The sequence below is a fragment of the Harpia harpyja genome, chromosome 13 (genome assembly GCF_026419915.1).
Source record: "Harpia harpyja isolate bHarHar1 chromosome 13, bHarHar1 primary haplotype, whole genome shotgun sequence".
NCBI classification, from domain to species: domain Eukaryota; kingdom Metazoa; phylum Chordata; class Aves; order Accipitriformes; family Accipitridae; genus Harpia; species Harpia harpyja.
Genome location: NC_068952.1, coordinates 9,814,130 through 9,830,565, shown reverse-complemented (window position 1 = coordinate 9,830,565; position 16,436 = coordinate 9,814,130). Strand labels below are relative to the sequence as shown.

Below are 16,436 nucleotides of genomic sequence, written 5' to 3'. Positions count from 1 at the left end.
TCCTTACGCCTCCTCTATAATTGTGTCCCATCCGTCACAGCAGGGTCAATACGGATCCAGGGACACAGCTCCTTCAGCTCCCCTTTCTTGTAAAAATATACACGGATCCCAATCACGGGACACACAGGAATTGCCAAATCTTTCTCCTCCCAGTCTCCCAGCTATGCCTCAACCTGCGACACCCCGTCTTTCCTTTTCTCTTTTTTCTAATTTTCTCACTGAATTTTGTTTACACAGCATTGTATCCAGCAGGGAGCATAGTAACAATTCAAAGTCCATTTTCCAACCTTCAGAGGACAGGGAAGAGTAGCCCAGCTACTAAGGAGAGATGGCAGAATATGTTCGGAGAGCAAGAGCTGGGTGAGAAATGAAGAAGGGGAAGCCGACCCCGAGCTTACACGATGTCAGAGGCTGTATGTCTCCTTCGCTCCGCCACCCGTCCCCAGTGGAAAGGGTGGCCCTTGGAAACCAACCCCGCTGCCTGCTCTTCTGAAGTCTAAACTAGTACTGGTGCCCAAGATGGGCCATGCCCTGCCTTCCTGACGTCCATCAGTTGTAACAATTTAGAACGCGTCTTGTTTAATTCATGCGGGTCTTAAAATTCAAAGACATCATCAAGAGGAAGTCATTTAAGGCTAATGCTACAAACAAGTAAAACAGAGCAAATTCTCGGTTTTAGCATCAATCTCAGGATATTTGTTGTATATTTTAAAACTCTGTTTCCAGGAGTCAAGTAATAAGAGACCGGCTTTCTCTTTTAAAAAGAGATTTCTGGTTCTTGTAATAGAAGAGGGATGATTGAAAGTAACCACAATAAAACAGAAGTCCAGCAGGAGTACCATGACACTTTTAAAAGTCACACCTTTTAGCTAGTCTCAGAATTTTCAATAAGCAGTATTGGGTTTAGTTATCAAGCTCTGAACCCAATAGGAGTACACAGAGTAATGAGAGCTACACCTGAAAGCGCCTGGAAGGCCAGACTCCAAGAAACACAACCCACCTGTTTTATTCAGACACTTAGGATTTGCTCAAGTCTGAAACTCTGTTCATCTAGACGTGTCTGATCTCTGCACAGATCGTGAATATGTCCGACCACCAGTCTATCCATATACGTGCTAACTGTGACTACTGATTTCCTTCTTAGCATTTTAATGCATTTGGATCCTCGTCAGTGTATGGAACACCTTCCTCATCCTCACACACTGAGTGGCTACGCTTTCCTCATTGAAATTCCTCCGTAAAAGTCACTTCTCCCTTTTCACCTATTAAGGCTTTAAACCAAAACTAATAGAATCATCAAGAAATTTGTATGCCTAAGCTAGCTGTTGTTCCCATTAGCAGCACCGCACTACCTGATCATTCAGGATTCTCTTTCCTGTTGTATTTACTATGCTCACATTTTGCGCTATGTGTACAATTAAAATTGTTTGTTTTTTCATATCGTTCTTGTCTTTTATTTGCTCTCCAAAGTATCCAGCATACTTTGAAACCAATATAGGTGATAATATAGATGTAAATATCGCCATGGAGGCGTCACAATAAATTTGACGTTTGGAATAATTCATTCAAGGTGCCTAAACCCAATTTAAATTCTTTCCCAATTTTAACCGAGGCTTCATAACCAGATGAACTTAAACGAAGGTGTACGACTTCATGCTACACTGGTAATCCACCCTAACTAGGAAATAAATTTTCAGTGATGAAGTTGAATTGTTCGTACAAAACGCCAGCTTCAGCTTTTCACCCATACAAAATAGCTTGGAAAATATATACTGCATGTGTTTATTATAGCTACAGTTGCTATGAACATCTATAACTCTCCAACAATTTCTTTGATTTATGTTCAAAAACATACAGGGCATGAAATGATGCCTGCAACCTTACATTTCCCTCAAGAACATTGTGGGGAGAAGATATATTCCAAAACATCATGTTAGATTCCTTGTTATGTCTCCTTTTTAAAATAAATGTATGATAATCAATTACACATGCTTCAAAGCAACTGCCACTAGATTCCCCAACAGTAAAGCTGTTTGAGAAAAGTTCCATTTTCTTTCCCCTAATGGGTGAGTTATAATAAGAGATCTTGCTCAGATATTAGAGGAAAAAAATTGTATTATAAAGGATAGGCCCTGCTCAACTTGTATATGCATGCACAGGTTTGTGCTTGCCTAGACTTGACTTAGAACAAGGTTTTCAGAGAAGTAACATCTCCACTGATCAACATGCTAACAAAAGCATGTGTGTGTGAAGATCTTGCACCTAATCTCCTTGTCATATATGCTTGTAGTAATCCAACTGATGTCAAGAGGATAACACAGATGATAAGTTAATGTATCGGGCTCGACTCTCCTTTCAACCTCAATATGCAAAACATTCATTTAAGAAGTCCACCCAGCTGTAGCTTCCACTACAAACAGAAACCTGCAGATGTTTATAGGAATATCAATTAAGCTGAATGGGAGCTCTGCCATTAATGCTGGTGCATGTAAGATTGGACTTTGCAGATCTGCCTGAACTCCGTGCAGAGGCTGAAGTGCATGTTTTCTCCAAGGTATTGAGGGCGATGGGTTATATGCCATTAACAGGTGAGCATAATATGGATGATAGATCTCCACAGCCTCATGGCTCTGGCACAGGGACAAGGGCAGCATCCGCGGGCAGCACCCTTGCCCACGCTGGGGAGACCGGAGCAGCTGGGAACGCATGCAGCGGCATGGCACCCGGCGTGGAAAAGGTCAGGATCTTGTGTCTCCTCCGCACCCCGTAGTTTGTTCTGCCTGCGTCCCAACCAGTGAGCTCCCGTTCCCTGCATCCTGGGCTTTTACTGCCTTGGGTTACACAGCAAACTAGACAGCTGCCAAACAATATAGGAAACTGGACTGGATGGGACAAGCCCCTCTAAGGAGGACTGACGCCTGCTGGCACTGAGCTTCAAGCGAATATGGAACATAGCCCTGTGCATCCCTGCAAGTATGCAAAATTTGTGTGCCAAATCCAGAAACAGAAATAAATTCACTCATTCCACCCCCCCCTTTTTTTTTCCTGTCTTCCTTTGAATCAAACTCTCAAAGGAAAAGTTGCAGGAGGGAAAATACTGGCTTGCACCCTCTTTGGACTGCAGCGCCATTTTATCTGTCACTACTGAAGCCTTGGAGGAGGAGGGGAGATTACTGGACGTGTGTGCCTATTGCCCATGCAGCCCCAGCTAGATAGCATCAACAGTTGTTCTCCTATTTTCACAGTGGGAAATAAGCAGGTACTAGCTGTATAGGAATAATCAGGAGGAATCTAGGTCAAAATCAAAGCAAGACTGCTCTGTCCATTTGACAAAACTCACATGCAAACACAATACCCCACGCAAAACCAAACAACTTATTTGTAACAGTTATCTCTCGTAAGATTGCTAAACAAGCATGCAAATGTTGGCCTACCTTGAGTAAAAGACACTATTCCTTTCCTGTGACTTTTGAAAAAGGCATTCGAAATCAATATAAACTTGTGATATTAGGAAATTTTATAATCATTATTTCAAAAAGGCAGACTTGAAAGGGTCTCTTGTTCATGGGTAAATCTTCAGTTAGTTTTTCTAGTACCGGTGGTTCAATCGAAAGATTCGCCAACTGCCCCCTGGAGAAAACTGAAGATCTGCATTTAAATGGAGATATAGTATTTCCAAATGCACGGTACCTGCAAGGCAGATACTGTCAAGGTTTCTTAGTGAGTGGATCTCAAATTGTATTAGGTACATTTCAGTGCTGTAACTATCCCCATTTTGTAGGACTGGGGCTATTTCCGTATCATTTTTCTGTGTGCATGCTTTGTAATATTTGTCCTGATAAGTCAAACTTAAACCCCCGTCTACAACAAAGCCCTCACATAGCAACAAGAAGGAATTACAACCTTATGTATAATTTTCTGATATGGATGATGAAGACTATATTAGATAGCTTGACTAGAAATCTTAAATAATTGAAAACTCTGATGACTTAATAGAGTAGTAAGCTTGGTTTACAATGCAGCCAATTTAGAGTCATAAAAACACCGTGTAAAATTTTTATCTTGTGGTTGACCATTACGTATCCTATTTATTATTCCAAAGTATTTCAACGGCATTTTTCTTCATCAATGTGGCTGCTGGCATTTAGCACCCACTCTCTAAATGCACGTGATTTTCCTGGAACAGCTTCAGGAAAAGAAAACAAAAAATTAGCAGATCACTACAAAACTGTTCCTTGTTACAATACGCATCTTTTCACATTCTGACTTGAACCGACCTCATGTGCTGCAAAATACATTCAAAACTGCCGAGACTTAAATATAATAAATCAAAGCCATCTACGTGAAGTTAAAAAGACTGGTGTAACTACTGATCCAGGCACATCAGAGAACCAAAAAAAAAAAATCAAAACCTCATGAATACTTTGTTGCTAACGTACAGGAGTTCAAAGAGCAGCATTCCTCTTAGGAAAACATCTTAATTTTCATATCAGAAAATCATCCTAACCTTCCAGAAAAGTTTTTGTGAGTATGCAAGGAAGGCACAGAGAGAAGGTTTAGAGTGCAAAAGATACTCGTGATGGGTTTCAGGCACACAGGCATTAGTCCAGGCAGCCTCTCGCTGAAATTCAGGTTGCAATTGAAACGTCCCTGTAAACAAGGTTACTGCGAACGGCCCAAGATATCCTTCTCAGCAACACCTTCACCAGGAGCCCTTCAGCTGTCTACTTAGTTTGTTATACCTTATCTCGCAGCCCTGACATCCTAATGCTGATTCAAATTCAGGATTCAAAATGAAAGATGAAATATCTCTAAGATCACTTAATATTGAAATACCGTTGCAGTAATAAGTGGTGCCAGGCTCGAGATAGGGATATGGTACTCTAGTGGTAACCTTTTAATTTCTGACAAAATACTGTGGAATAACTGTGATACTGCACACACAGTTAATGCAATCGATTTGTTTTCCCTATTTTGATAATGAGCACACTGAATGTCGTGTTTACCTTCTCCTGCCCCTGGCACATTCTAAGCTGTAAAGTCCTCTAAAAGGAGACCCACCAGATTCCTGTACAGGCATGAAACCCCTCGCACCACAGACACACGCCTCCCCCCCCCCCCCCCCCCCCAGCATGCAGAAACCACGGCTACCTTGATGCTCTCAAGACAAGGAAGATCATAACCACACGAGTCGCTTTGTCATTCTAAGTCTTTGGCTATTTTCAGTGGAAATGCAACACGCACCACGTATAATCTAATGTAGGTTATATTGTAAACTACTCCCATTCTGAAAGCAAGGGTTGGTATGCTACACCGGAACATTTTGTCCTCTGAAATAAAACAGGGAAGTACCACCAAAATGTATCATCAGGCAAGTTTTACACTTTGTATTTGAGACGGGGTGGCTAAGAAATGCTTCACCAACAAAACTTTGGTGGTTTTATACAAAGGGCATTCAGATTTCCCTCCTGGCCACAAATGATGACAGGTTGAAGTGGGGAGGGTCATCTGTTTTTCTGTTGGGTTACGGTTGCTGTTAGAGTCTCCTTAACAGTATGAAAAGAGAGGACTGGGGGGGGGGGGGGATTACAGGAGAGAAACCCAAGCTGCTCAGTGCCTGCCTTCCCACACTACCGTTCACCTTCGTTTTCCCCCTCCTTTGTATTCTACTCATTTTTACTTGCCTCCCCCATTATTTAGTCATCTCCTAAATGCAGTCCTCTCTTCTTTGGTATCACGAGAAACATATTAACTAGACCAAGTACTCAGAGCGCTTCCCCTGCAGCACTTCAAAATATACCTCCAGACCATTCGCTCCTTCATAGCATTAATGCCCAGGGGAAAGCAAAAAATTAAAAAAAAAAAAGGAAAACAAATCTTCTCGCAGCCGGGTCACATGCAGCCCCCCAGATGCAAGCGCTTCTCTGACCCCCCCCAGCCTGGAGCTGGGCGGGTGAACTATCAGGAGGAGCAAGCAGGACGTTGACTTTCCTCCACACTTTTCCCTCGTCCCTCCTGATTTCGGGTGCGAGCGGCCCCGCTGCCTTTGTGTGTGGGAGGGGGGGTGTGCGTGTGTGCCTGCGGCCCCCCCTGCGCCCGCTCGCCCGGCCGCGGGTCCCGACACCACGGCACGAGCGGAGCAGAGCGCAGCGCGGGTCCCGCGTGGCACGGCCACGCCGCCGCTCCAGCCAGCGGGGGACAGCAATAAAGAAACCCCCAGCAGCAGCGGCGGCGGCGGCGGCAGCGGCAATGCCCCCCGCCCGGCGTGCAGGGCTCCCACCAGGCCTGCTCGGCTCCCACGAACCGCTCGCAGAAGTCTTTCAGGAAGGAGAGGGCGGCGGGGGAGGGATGGGGACGAGGACGGCCACCCCCCCCCGCCACCTCCGCCGGCCTCTCCCCGCCGGGGCGGGCGGGCCCCCGCCGCTGCCCGGGCCGCGCCGCAGCCGGGACACTTCGGGGCTCCCGAAAGGGCACCCCGAGGGAGGCAGGGCGACCCGGGCAGCCGCCGCGACCCTCACACGCGCCCCGGCACCGGCTTGGAGAGTCCGGTGCCCCTTCCCCGCTCGCAACCGGCAGAGCCACCCCGGGACCCCCGGCCCCAAACTCTTTGCTGGCTAAAGCCTCGTCACTTCCCCCGGCACTCCTGACCCTGGGCGAGGAGGAGGGGGGGGGACAAAACCTGCTGGGGTAGGATCTGTCAGCAGAAAGAAAAAAAAAAAAAAAATCATTCTCCCTTCCCCCCCCAGCCCCCCGGGCCAATAATTTCAAATAATTGTCCGAGAGCCAAGAACCACTGAACCCCGGGTGGCCGGTGCTGTTGTGCGGCTTTTTACGAAGCTGATTTTTTTTCGGGGGGGGGGGGGGGGAATGACTCTGAGCAAGTGCAATTGGCGAGGTCTGAAGGTGGAATGGGGGGGGGGGGGGAGCGCTTCTGGCAGCGGCTCGTCTCCAAGCAAAAACCTGCCCCCGATGCAATGTCAGCTCGCAGAGGTGCGGGGAGGGGAGGGGGGGGGGCTCGCTTTACCTGGTCAGCTCAGAACCGCAGGCAGGTTAATCAGGTGAGTCGTCGGGGATTTTAAAGAAGCCGAAGCCGGTTTCTTTGCTAGGAAAGTCTACAACACCATGCAGGGACATTGCAAAATCTTTACACACGCCTCCTTTAACTGGGCTCCCGCGACCTCCGCCGGCGAGGGGGGAGCCGCCGGCGGGCGGCAGGCCGCGCGGCGCCGCGGCGGCGGGGCGGGGGGCGCGGGGGGGGGCGGCGGCGGCGGGCGCGGCCCGGCGGGCGGCCAGCGGCGGCGGGCGGGCGGCGGCGGCCCCGGGCCCCGCGGCCCCGGCCCCGGCGGCGTCCCCGGGCCTCCCTGCCGCCTTGGTAGCGCCGGTCCGCACTCGGCCTGACCCGGGACGTCACGCCGCCTGTCTGTTTTCTCAATGATAACTTGGCAGGAGAAGGGGGAAGCGGCCGGGTTTTTCCTGGGCTCGTTACCGGGTACGTGCACGTTTCTTTTGCATGCGGCTTTTTTTTTTTTTTTTTTTTTTTTTTTTAAGCGAAATAATAAAAAGCCGGGACAGGAAATCCGGGGCGCGGCGGGGGCTGCCGCCCCGCGATGGTGGCGGCCGCTCGCCGGCGGGCGCGGGGGAGCGGCGGCGCGGGGCGGCGCGGCCGAGGGGAGCAGGCATGCGTTCATCTTTTTGTCTTTCATTTTACCTTCAGGGTGACATTCAGTGCCAGGCGAGCCTCGCCGGTCACCGCCAAGTCCCACCTGGAAAAAAACCCCAAAACCAAAACAAAAAAAAAAGGAAAAGAAAACCACCCAAAACCCAACTACCGAAAACGGGGGGCGGGGAGGGGGTGCCACCCCTCCGGCAGCTCGGATGCGGGCGGCCGAGTCCTCCGGCGGCGGACGGGACACCTCGCCCAGGGGACGCGGGGACACACACAGGCACGCACACGCCGCCAGCCGCCAGCAGGCCATTTGCCGGGCCGGCGGCGGCAGGGGGGGGACGGCGGGGGGGGGCGGGGGGCAGCGCACACACCAAAAAAAAAAAAAAAAAAAAAAAAAAGGCACCCGAAATGCAGGAGGAAGGTAGGCGAGGAGTAACGCTGCTGCCCGTGCAGCCGCCGCACCGCTGCTGCCGTGCAGGCCCGGCGCCGCGCCCCCCCCCCCCCCCCCCCCAATCTCCTGCAAGCCTCTGCAGGGGAAGACTGGGGGGGAGTGGGGGGGGGGGGTGTGGAAGGGGGGAGTCCCCCGACGCACGGCCTGGTCACGGCGGCGGGTGGAACTGGGGGGGGCCCGTGCGAGGGCTGCGCGGCGCGGGGCCGGCGGGAGGCAGGGCGGCAGCCGGGCAGCAGCACAATGGCGTCGGGGCTCCGCAGGGCGAGAGACTCCCGCGAACCCTGGCAGGATTTCACGACGGGCGTCTGAACCATCGCTCCCTACCTCTGCTGCTAGGGTTGCGGAGCATCTCTTTCTGAAAGCAGGGCGGTTTACGTTAAAGACAAGAGAGCGGGCTTGGGCCTGCAGCCAGCACCCAAGTCGGTGTGACCCCCGCGCACGCTACGAGCGGCGTTACCAGTCGTGGAAGGGGCCGGCGAGCCACCTGCGTTTTCTTTCCTTGGTTTGTTGTGCTTTTAAAAGGCAAATCCTGGAGCTTTTAAAAGGCAAATCCTGTCAGTCTGCGTGCGCGGTCCCGCTAAATTCAGGGGCACCTTTTGCGTGTCGGATTTAACTCGCGTGCACAAGTATTTCCAGAACTAGGCCTCGCTTAAAAAGAAACTGGCTCAGACTGAAGTGCCTCCGTAGCTAAAGATCAGTTGTTACCTGCACACTGTTAATATCCCAGACTGCTGAAAACACCACAACACCTGCGCAGTGACCGCAGAGCATCCCAGCGGTGCCCAAAGTCAGGTTTACCTCTTCTGCGTTGCGTTTTGCACCACCTATTTTAATAAGTTACAACACTGCCGATACACATGTAGCTAGCGCGGGGGAGTTCACGAAGGGACACACGTAGCAGGGCTGAAACTAGATTATTTTTTGCAACTGCCTCTGTTCAGCCTTAATATTAGCATTAATGCTTTCATTTTCCTCATTTAAATACAATAAAGGGCAAAATTGCTTAATAGTGTTACTAATCAGGTTTTGCTATTCCGGCTTTTATAAGAAGATAGAGTCAGGGAGAAGTTTAGTGCACGCCTTTTCTGTTGCTGGACTCTGTGCTCTCAACAGCACCTTATTTTAACTGGCAAGATCGTCTATTGCAACTGGAAGAAGAGTTGGGGGGAAAAAAAGAAATCCTTCTCAGAATATAGTACAATCCAAGCATCATTTTCAGGAGCCTGAAATTGAAAGCGCTTTTTTTTTTTCCCTTTTTTTTTTTTTCTTTCTAACCTAAGCTATGCAAGATGCTTTCTGGCCTGGCCAGAAAGACAAGTTTGTTTCATGTTTCTGTTTTGGAATTGTTTTGAACTGCTTTTAGGCTAAATTCTTACCAGTCTTAACTGTACTGTCTCAGCAGAGTACAGAGTACATTACTGATACATTTTTTTGGTAGACTTGAAAAGCAGTGTGTACAGCTTGATTGTTGTCTATATTTCGCCATTCATTTTTAAGTGAGGCTCTTCTGATTGATGTGGGGAACTTGTTTGAAAGGATGAAGGGTATGGCGTAGCTACCCAAGATGCTACTTGCAATTATTCCATACCTCAGCTAACAGGGAGATTTTTAGTTGTGATTGTTACACTTTTAAAAGTGAATTAGTTAATCAAATTGCTATTTTTGGAATGCACTTAAAGGAACATTAAAGTGCATTAATTTCATTAAAATAAATAAGCAGATAGGTAACAAAATAAGTATTAGTCAAATAACCGAGATCTCACCTATGGAGCCAAATTCAGCCCTAGTGAAATCAACCGGGCTGTGCTTGTCTACAGCATATTTAATTTGGCCTCCACAGTCGAACAGCTGACACTTTATTTGGTTGTCAAAGGCGTGTATATTAAAAATGTGTGAGCCATGCTGCTTCTCCTGTGTGATTAACCTCTGAAGTTAAATTCACCTGTTTTCCATTTAGCTCAGCTGCGCAGTCCTATCGCGTATGCAATTTTCGGTGTACGTACACACTGGAGATGCAGAGGCATTCCCAACCCTGGTATTAGTCTAAGGGACGTGAGTTGTATCTGAAGTGAGGGTGTGACAAGGTGGATTTCAGCAGAGGCTGTTCACAACCAGCTGCGTATATGCTCCAGTTAATAGGCTGTACCGAAGTCTCTGCTACCATCTTTCATTACTGCTGTTACTCATGCCAGTGAGAGTAAAGGAAAGGTTGGTGTGTCTATAATCACACATTCATTTGCTATGTAGATATATCCTAAGAGCCTCTCAGCCCAGGAAAATTATGCTGGAATAAGGTCGGATGTGAATATAAAGCAGAACTGTGTTCAGATAGCTTATTCATTCTGGAATGACCGAGTTGTTTCCTGGTTTCACTTAATCCACTTTCAAAGTGGATTAAGATAATTCAAGAAAGTGAATTCTTATGCTGGCATAAGATTTGTCTACACATGGTTTTAGTCGAAAATAATTACTGCAGTGTACCTAATAAGTGTTTTGGAATAATTTGGTGTGTAGACAAGTCCAAAGTCCCACAGGTGAAAACAACAGAGTTTAGTCTTTCTGTATAACATGAGGTTAATTTAGCCCAACATTTGACCTACTTCTTTCCTTGTGAAGCATATTTAATTCATTACAGGTATTTTTTTTCCTCAACAGAACCCCCACAACAGCTATGTATTTATGATCAATTCCAGGATAGCAATGCCATGTGCACTCCACTAAAAATAAACAATTTAACCAGTATATACTCTGAGTACATTCTCCACTGCCTTAAAGTGGACAATAGGTTCTTTACTGGAGAAAATATCAGCTTCTCAATCGTAAATATTTTGAGCGGGTTGTTATAAACAAAAGGAAAACAAAAACCAAAGCTCTGTCTGCTCTGTCCTCTTAAACACCCATGATCCATTTGTACTTTGTTGTACTTTGACTGCATATCATTTAAAGCAACAGCACCCATTCTAATTCAGCAGTATTAGTTCCTGAATGAGGAACCTCTCAGACTTGCTCAGAAGGGTTCGCAGAACAACAGGGCCTTCAGAAGGCACCTGAAGAATAGAGAGCTAATTTATAGTTTGCTTACAGAGATCTGAATCAGGAAGAACCTACCTGAAACTCAGGCAGCTGCTCTGCTCTGAATCAGGGGTATTGTATCACTACTATCACTATGGGCATACAGGAAAGTTACCAAAACGATAATGAGGACATACAGATTTTTTTGAGACTTTGCGCCAAGCAGAAAATTTGTCAAATGTCATTCAGTCTAATTCTGTGCCACAGACCTCCTTGGGAAGAGAGCTGACTCTGACATGAATTAAGACTCCTAAACTTTAAACTTAAGGTTGTTTGTTGTTTTTTTTTTTTAAGGGGGGGGGAACAAAACAAAACAAAACAAAAAAAACTAGACAAGAAAGAAATTATGCAAGCTCAGCTAGTAAAACAGCCAGTTTTTTGAAAGAAGCATAAATATAAAAGCTAGATGGTACAAATTGCTGCCCCTTTAAACATTGACATGGGAAAAGCCAATAAAAGCTAGGAAGATAAAAAACCCCAACTCCTACTTTGTGTGAAAGGCTATAATGTGGGAAGGCAGAGGGTACCGAGGGGTCTTCCCTTACGCAGATGAAGCAGCCCCACTACTGCAGGTAATGGGCAATGATGCCACACACAGGATTCTTGTTCCTAAACTCAATTTGTGATTAGGAGCATGGCTTTGCTCTCCTGTGCTGGTCTTGGTTGAGGATATAGGGAGTGGATTTCACGTACGCCTCCCTCGCACCAAACCTGCTTATTTAAGTAAGAAGCTTTCTGGTAAGAAAGTAAGCATTGACTAAAGAAGGTAAAACATGGATAAGCATAAAACAGGAAATCAAGCTCTTGTATTCTGTTGTGCTGGGTGACTTTGCCCATGGGTCTAGTCTTGATATTAAGGCTCAAACTAGACTAAGATTGAAGGCAATGGGAGTTTCGGACCATACAGGAACATGCCTGATCTGAAATCCCACTTCTATAAACAATTGGATTAGATTATTTTACACTCTGCTTCCACTGAGGGGTCTCTGAGCGTTGGAGCCACCCGCAGTGGTGGTGTATCCCGGCTCTGCCGGACTTCTGTCTTTACAGAGGAATTACTCATCCAGTGAGGAAGGTGTCTTTAAATCTCTGAGACAATGCCACAACACGCGCAAGAGGAAATCTCAGCGCACAGCCAATGCAATGAAATAAAGGATCCTCTATGGGAATTGGTTAGTAGTGCCAATGTTTAATATTTGTCATAACAACCACCGACTGTTTTGTTTTTTGTTCTAACAATGTGAATTATGCATTAAACATTAATACAAGCGAGTGTACTTTTCTTTTGATCTTCAAGCATAATCATTTCTAATGAGAGTTTATACGTGAGCATTGAAACAAATCCCTGAGTCATGTGAATTTACATTGGTTGTACTCTGTGGGAAAGATATCCCACATGGGTTACTCATGTCTGTAAAACATAACATACTTACAAATCAGAAGAAAAAAATGAGCTTGCATTTGGCTGTTGGAACGTAAATACCTGCGTAGACATTTGGCTTGTGCGCTAGCGGTAATGCAATGTTAAAAAGTTAATTTATCAGAGATCAGGATTCGGGGTGAGGCCCTCACCTGATAGGAGATCCAAGTCTGCTCAGAATAAGCAGGCTCACTTATCTTCTGCAGTCTGGCTTCTAACAAGAATTGAGCCTAGTGTCAGAGGAATTTGAACTCTAAGAAGTAGTAAAGGGATCGGAATTTGGCTTGTTTGATATAGACAAAAGTTGCCAAACTGCCATCAGCAAGTAATAATATTGCATATCTGTAGCAGACAAACTGTACAGTGCTAAGTTGCACGTTTCGAGATGCCCTCAACAGCCAGCTGCGGTGCAGGGCTGACCCAGTCTGGACCAACTCTAGAACCTGCTTGGCCATATCTGATACCTGCTGCTCTCATTTTAACATCAGTCTCAAACATTGCATTCCATGAAAATATAAACACTATGGATTGTGTAACTGCCAAGACAGTTATTTAAACTACAAACAGAATTTAAGCCCTTTCCCCTTTCACACACTACACAAATATTAAAATAACCAGTGATTAACAGTCTGCACTTAAGCAACCGTGCTGTATGTGCAAAGTACATATGACATACTGGGGAAACTACAGGTACAGAACGGTAGGTGATGGGATTGATTCCTTGGTATAGAGGTACTGACTACAAGATTTCCAAAATGCCTCTTGCCTTTCCAAAACAGATCTCAAAGCCAAAGGTTGCAAAGGAGGAATGGCTGCCAAGAAGGTATTATGTTTAATGGCAGATAGGCTCTCCCTATGATTCAGGTCATATCTCAGGAATTCTCAAAAGCCCATTAATGTATTTTATTCTTAATGTATAAGTGCTAAAGGAGTCCTGGAAGCCAGAGATCCAGGATTACCCCACATAATTCAATGTTCTCACAGGAGGCTACAGTCATGCTCCCTGCTGCTGCTTTTCTCTGGCCGGAATAACCTTAAATGCTGATGGTGGAGCTTCAAAAGGAAGAGCGGAAGAAGCCTATGCATAGAATAGTTTATAGACTGGAAGAAGAGGAAACATGAAACCCTTCATCCCTGAACTTGAATTCTCTTAACTGCTATGTTTTATATAAAAGACAGAGGAACTGATACCATTGCAGTTGAGAAGAAAGCACCTGTGACACTCCATTATGGAACCCCAACACTGTTTGTATGAATTCAGTCTTCCCTGAGGTTGCAGAACTTCACCTGGCATGTTAAGTCAGAAGATGAATAGGTCAATATCAGATCTTAAACAATTTTGGACTGAAGGACCTCAACTACCTCAACTCCATCTAGGCCCTGCTTGAAGCACATTGACATCCAGCTTTAAAAGTTCAGTGAGTCTTCTGACTTTTCAGAATGCCTAAGTACATCCCCAGGCACACACAAAAAGCTGTACTTGCAAAGATGTGATAGATATATGTAGAAAATGGTGTATGGAAGCGTGTAGGGAGGACTTTCTTAGCATCAGTCAGGGTGACAAAGCCTGTTGGACCACAGGTTCCCAGGCTGCATTCACAGCCCTGGAATGCCTGCTGGAAACACTCCCCTGTAATTTAGCTCATTTGGTGTGCATTAAAGATGCTCGTTTCTAGAGCCCTAAGTGAAATGTGCTGATACTGAACACATCCTTCCCCTTATACCTGCAGGCCTCTAGCAGGTGGCCAAGAGGCTGATGGGAGAGAGAGGACACCAGTTTTAAACCAACTGTTCATTATGGAAAATGATGAGAAAAGTAAAAATCTTACTCCACAGACCAATGCATTTACTTATATTTAACTGCTTAACACCAGCCAGAACCCCGAATTCCATTACTATGTATTAATGGCATGGTATGGTGAAGTGCTACTCAGTAATTAGCTGGTCAGAGCCACAAACCAGAAACCAGATATGCAGCCCATGAAAGCTGACATAGCTCTCGTGAAATCAGTGGAGTCATACCAATTTATACTAGCTGGGGATCCGATCTTCAATTTCTAATAAAAAATTGAGAAATTGCATTTTTTCTATGATATTTTGGTCATATTATACAGCAATAGCAATAAAATAAAAAGTTATTTATATAGCCAAGACAGAAGCAGAACCAATGCAAAATCTTTAGCAATGAAATCCTACAACCACGTTATTACATATTTCAGCGTTGGAGCCATGTGGATTACTGCTTAACTTTAGGGCAGCAAGGTAAGCTTGTTTTCTTGCCTCCGTCTTTTCAGTCACCATTAGGACTGCAAACTTCACATCCTCCTTGTGAGCTAATCTCCCAGTACCACCCCCGGGGAGAGGGGGAGAAGTTAGATGATGGGCGTTTTTCCATGGGCGGGTGTCTAAATGTGAAGGGAAACATTTGAATTTTAATGACAATTTTGAGACTCTTGAAGTTAATTTCTGGGCAGTGCAGAAATTAGTGGGGCTTGCTGCTGCCAGGAGCTGCATGCTCTCCTCTCCTGCTGTTAGCAGGATTATAGGTGCTCAACTTTTTGCAGAAATAAGTCCCAAAATACTGGGTCCTTCTCCCATGCCACAAAAGGCAGGGTGAGAGACCTGCTGCTGTCAGGCCCAACTGAGTTGCCCCAGTGCCAATGCAGAGCAATTTCTACAAAAAATTAGGGTAACTGTTCCAGGTTTACACTACCAAAGATGTGTTCTCATTAGGTATTTATAGCACAGTAGCATTGTTCAGGGTAAGAAGGTAAATTTGTTAAGTGCTGTACAAAACATTTCATCAGATAAAGTTCCTGCATCCAAAAGCCCTACAAAAATGATTGCGGAGGGAGCATGGCAAACAACAGGATATCCTCGGAAGAAAGTACACCACCAATCACAGCAAAGGCAGCCAGCTTCGGAGGCTTTTCCTACACACAGGGTAATGATAATTCTGCCAATGAGGCAAGTTGTTTATTTCCTTTTTAGTTATGATATTTCCATTGCATTATTGAATCACAGTTCATTAATAGCTTACAAACATCAAGTTTATAAAGCTTTAGAAACCTTGTCGTATCTAAGGCAATATGTACCAATTTATCTAAATCTCTATAAAAATATGTAATCTAATAGGTTTGGGGTTGGGGTTTTTTTAATAAGTTTAGTAAAGGAGGGATAATTTTTGGTCTTAATTTTGTCTTCTTAGAAGATTCAGGAAGGAATATAAAGGCTAGTCCCCAACTCTGTATATATCTACTTATAGATAATGAAATAGAAAATAAAAGATGCATCGAAATAGTGCCATTAGTCAGATGGCAGAGTTTCAACCATTTTCACCAAAACAAGGAGACCCACTGCAGAGTACTGTCTTTTCAATTTTGGGCTAGACAATCATAGCCCCGAATAGGTCATGAAAGGGATCAGCCTTCCCCGTGTTACCCCTCCGGTCAGATGGCAGCTCTGACCAAAAAAAAGAAAAGAGGACAGACGTAGGCACCTGGCATTGCCTTCTTGCACAGAAAGAAGCAGGCAGGGGAGGAGGGAGCTGGTGTCCAGCCAGGGGTGGCAGGACTGACAAGCCAGGCTGCCGAGCTGGAGCGCGTCCTCTCTGTGGGCTTCTGTGGGCAAAGACACGGAGAAGCTAACATTGGGGAGCTGCTTCCCTTGCAAACACCTCTGCATCCCATTTGCCTTCTCCCATGAGATGGCTAAGCATGCCTCTTATCTGGCTGAAAATTTTCAGGCTGGTCTTGAGCGTGTTAGTGTATGTGTCCACCAGCACAATACAAGGCGTACATAAAACATCATTACTGGACATGTTCTTC

General features: G+C 45.9%; 1 protein-coding gene and 1 long non-coding RNA gene across 12 annotated transcripts in view; one reads left to right on the top strand and one right to left on the bottom strand.

Moving 5' to 3' along the window:
- ESRRG (estrogen related receptor gamma) overlaps positions 1–16,436 on the bottom strand; it is a 407,255-nt gene that overhangs the window by 379,081 nt on the left and 11,738 nt on the right. For 5 of the 11 annotated variants that reach the window (XM_052805618.1, XM_052805611.1, XM_052805612.1 and 2 more), the window contains exon 1: positions 7,025–7,182. The exons of 4 other annotated variants lie outside the window; for them this stretch is intronic. The gene's annotated coding sequence lies outside the window, so the exon portion shown is untranslated. Of the gene's footprint in view, positions 1–7,024; positions 7,193–7,708; positions 7,730–16,436 lie in introns of those variants that run through there. 2 more of the 11 variants (XM_052805620.1, XM_052805615.1) reach the window with 2 other exon arrangements.
- LOC128149967 (uncharacterized) lies at positions 7,324–12,471 on the top strand. The gene is made up of 2 exons (XR_008237898.1): positions 7,324–7,489; positions 12,240–12,471. It is a non-coding gene; the product is annotated as an uncharacterized LOC128149967 (long non-coding RNA).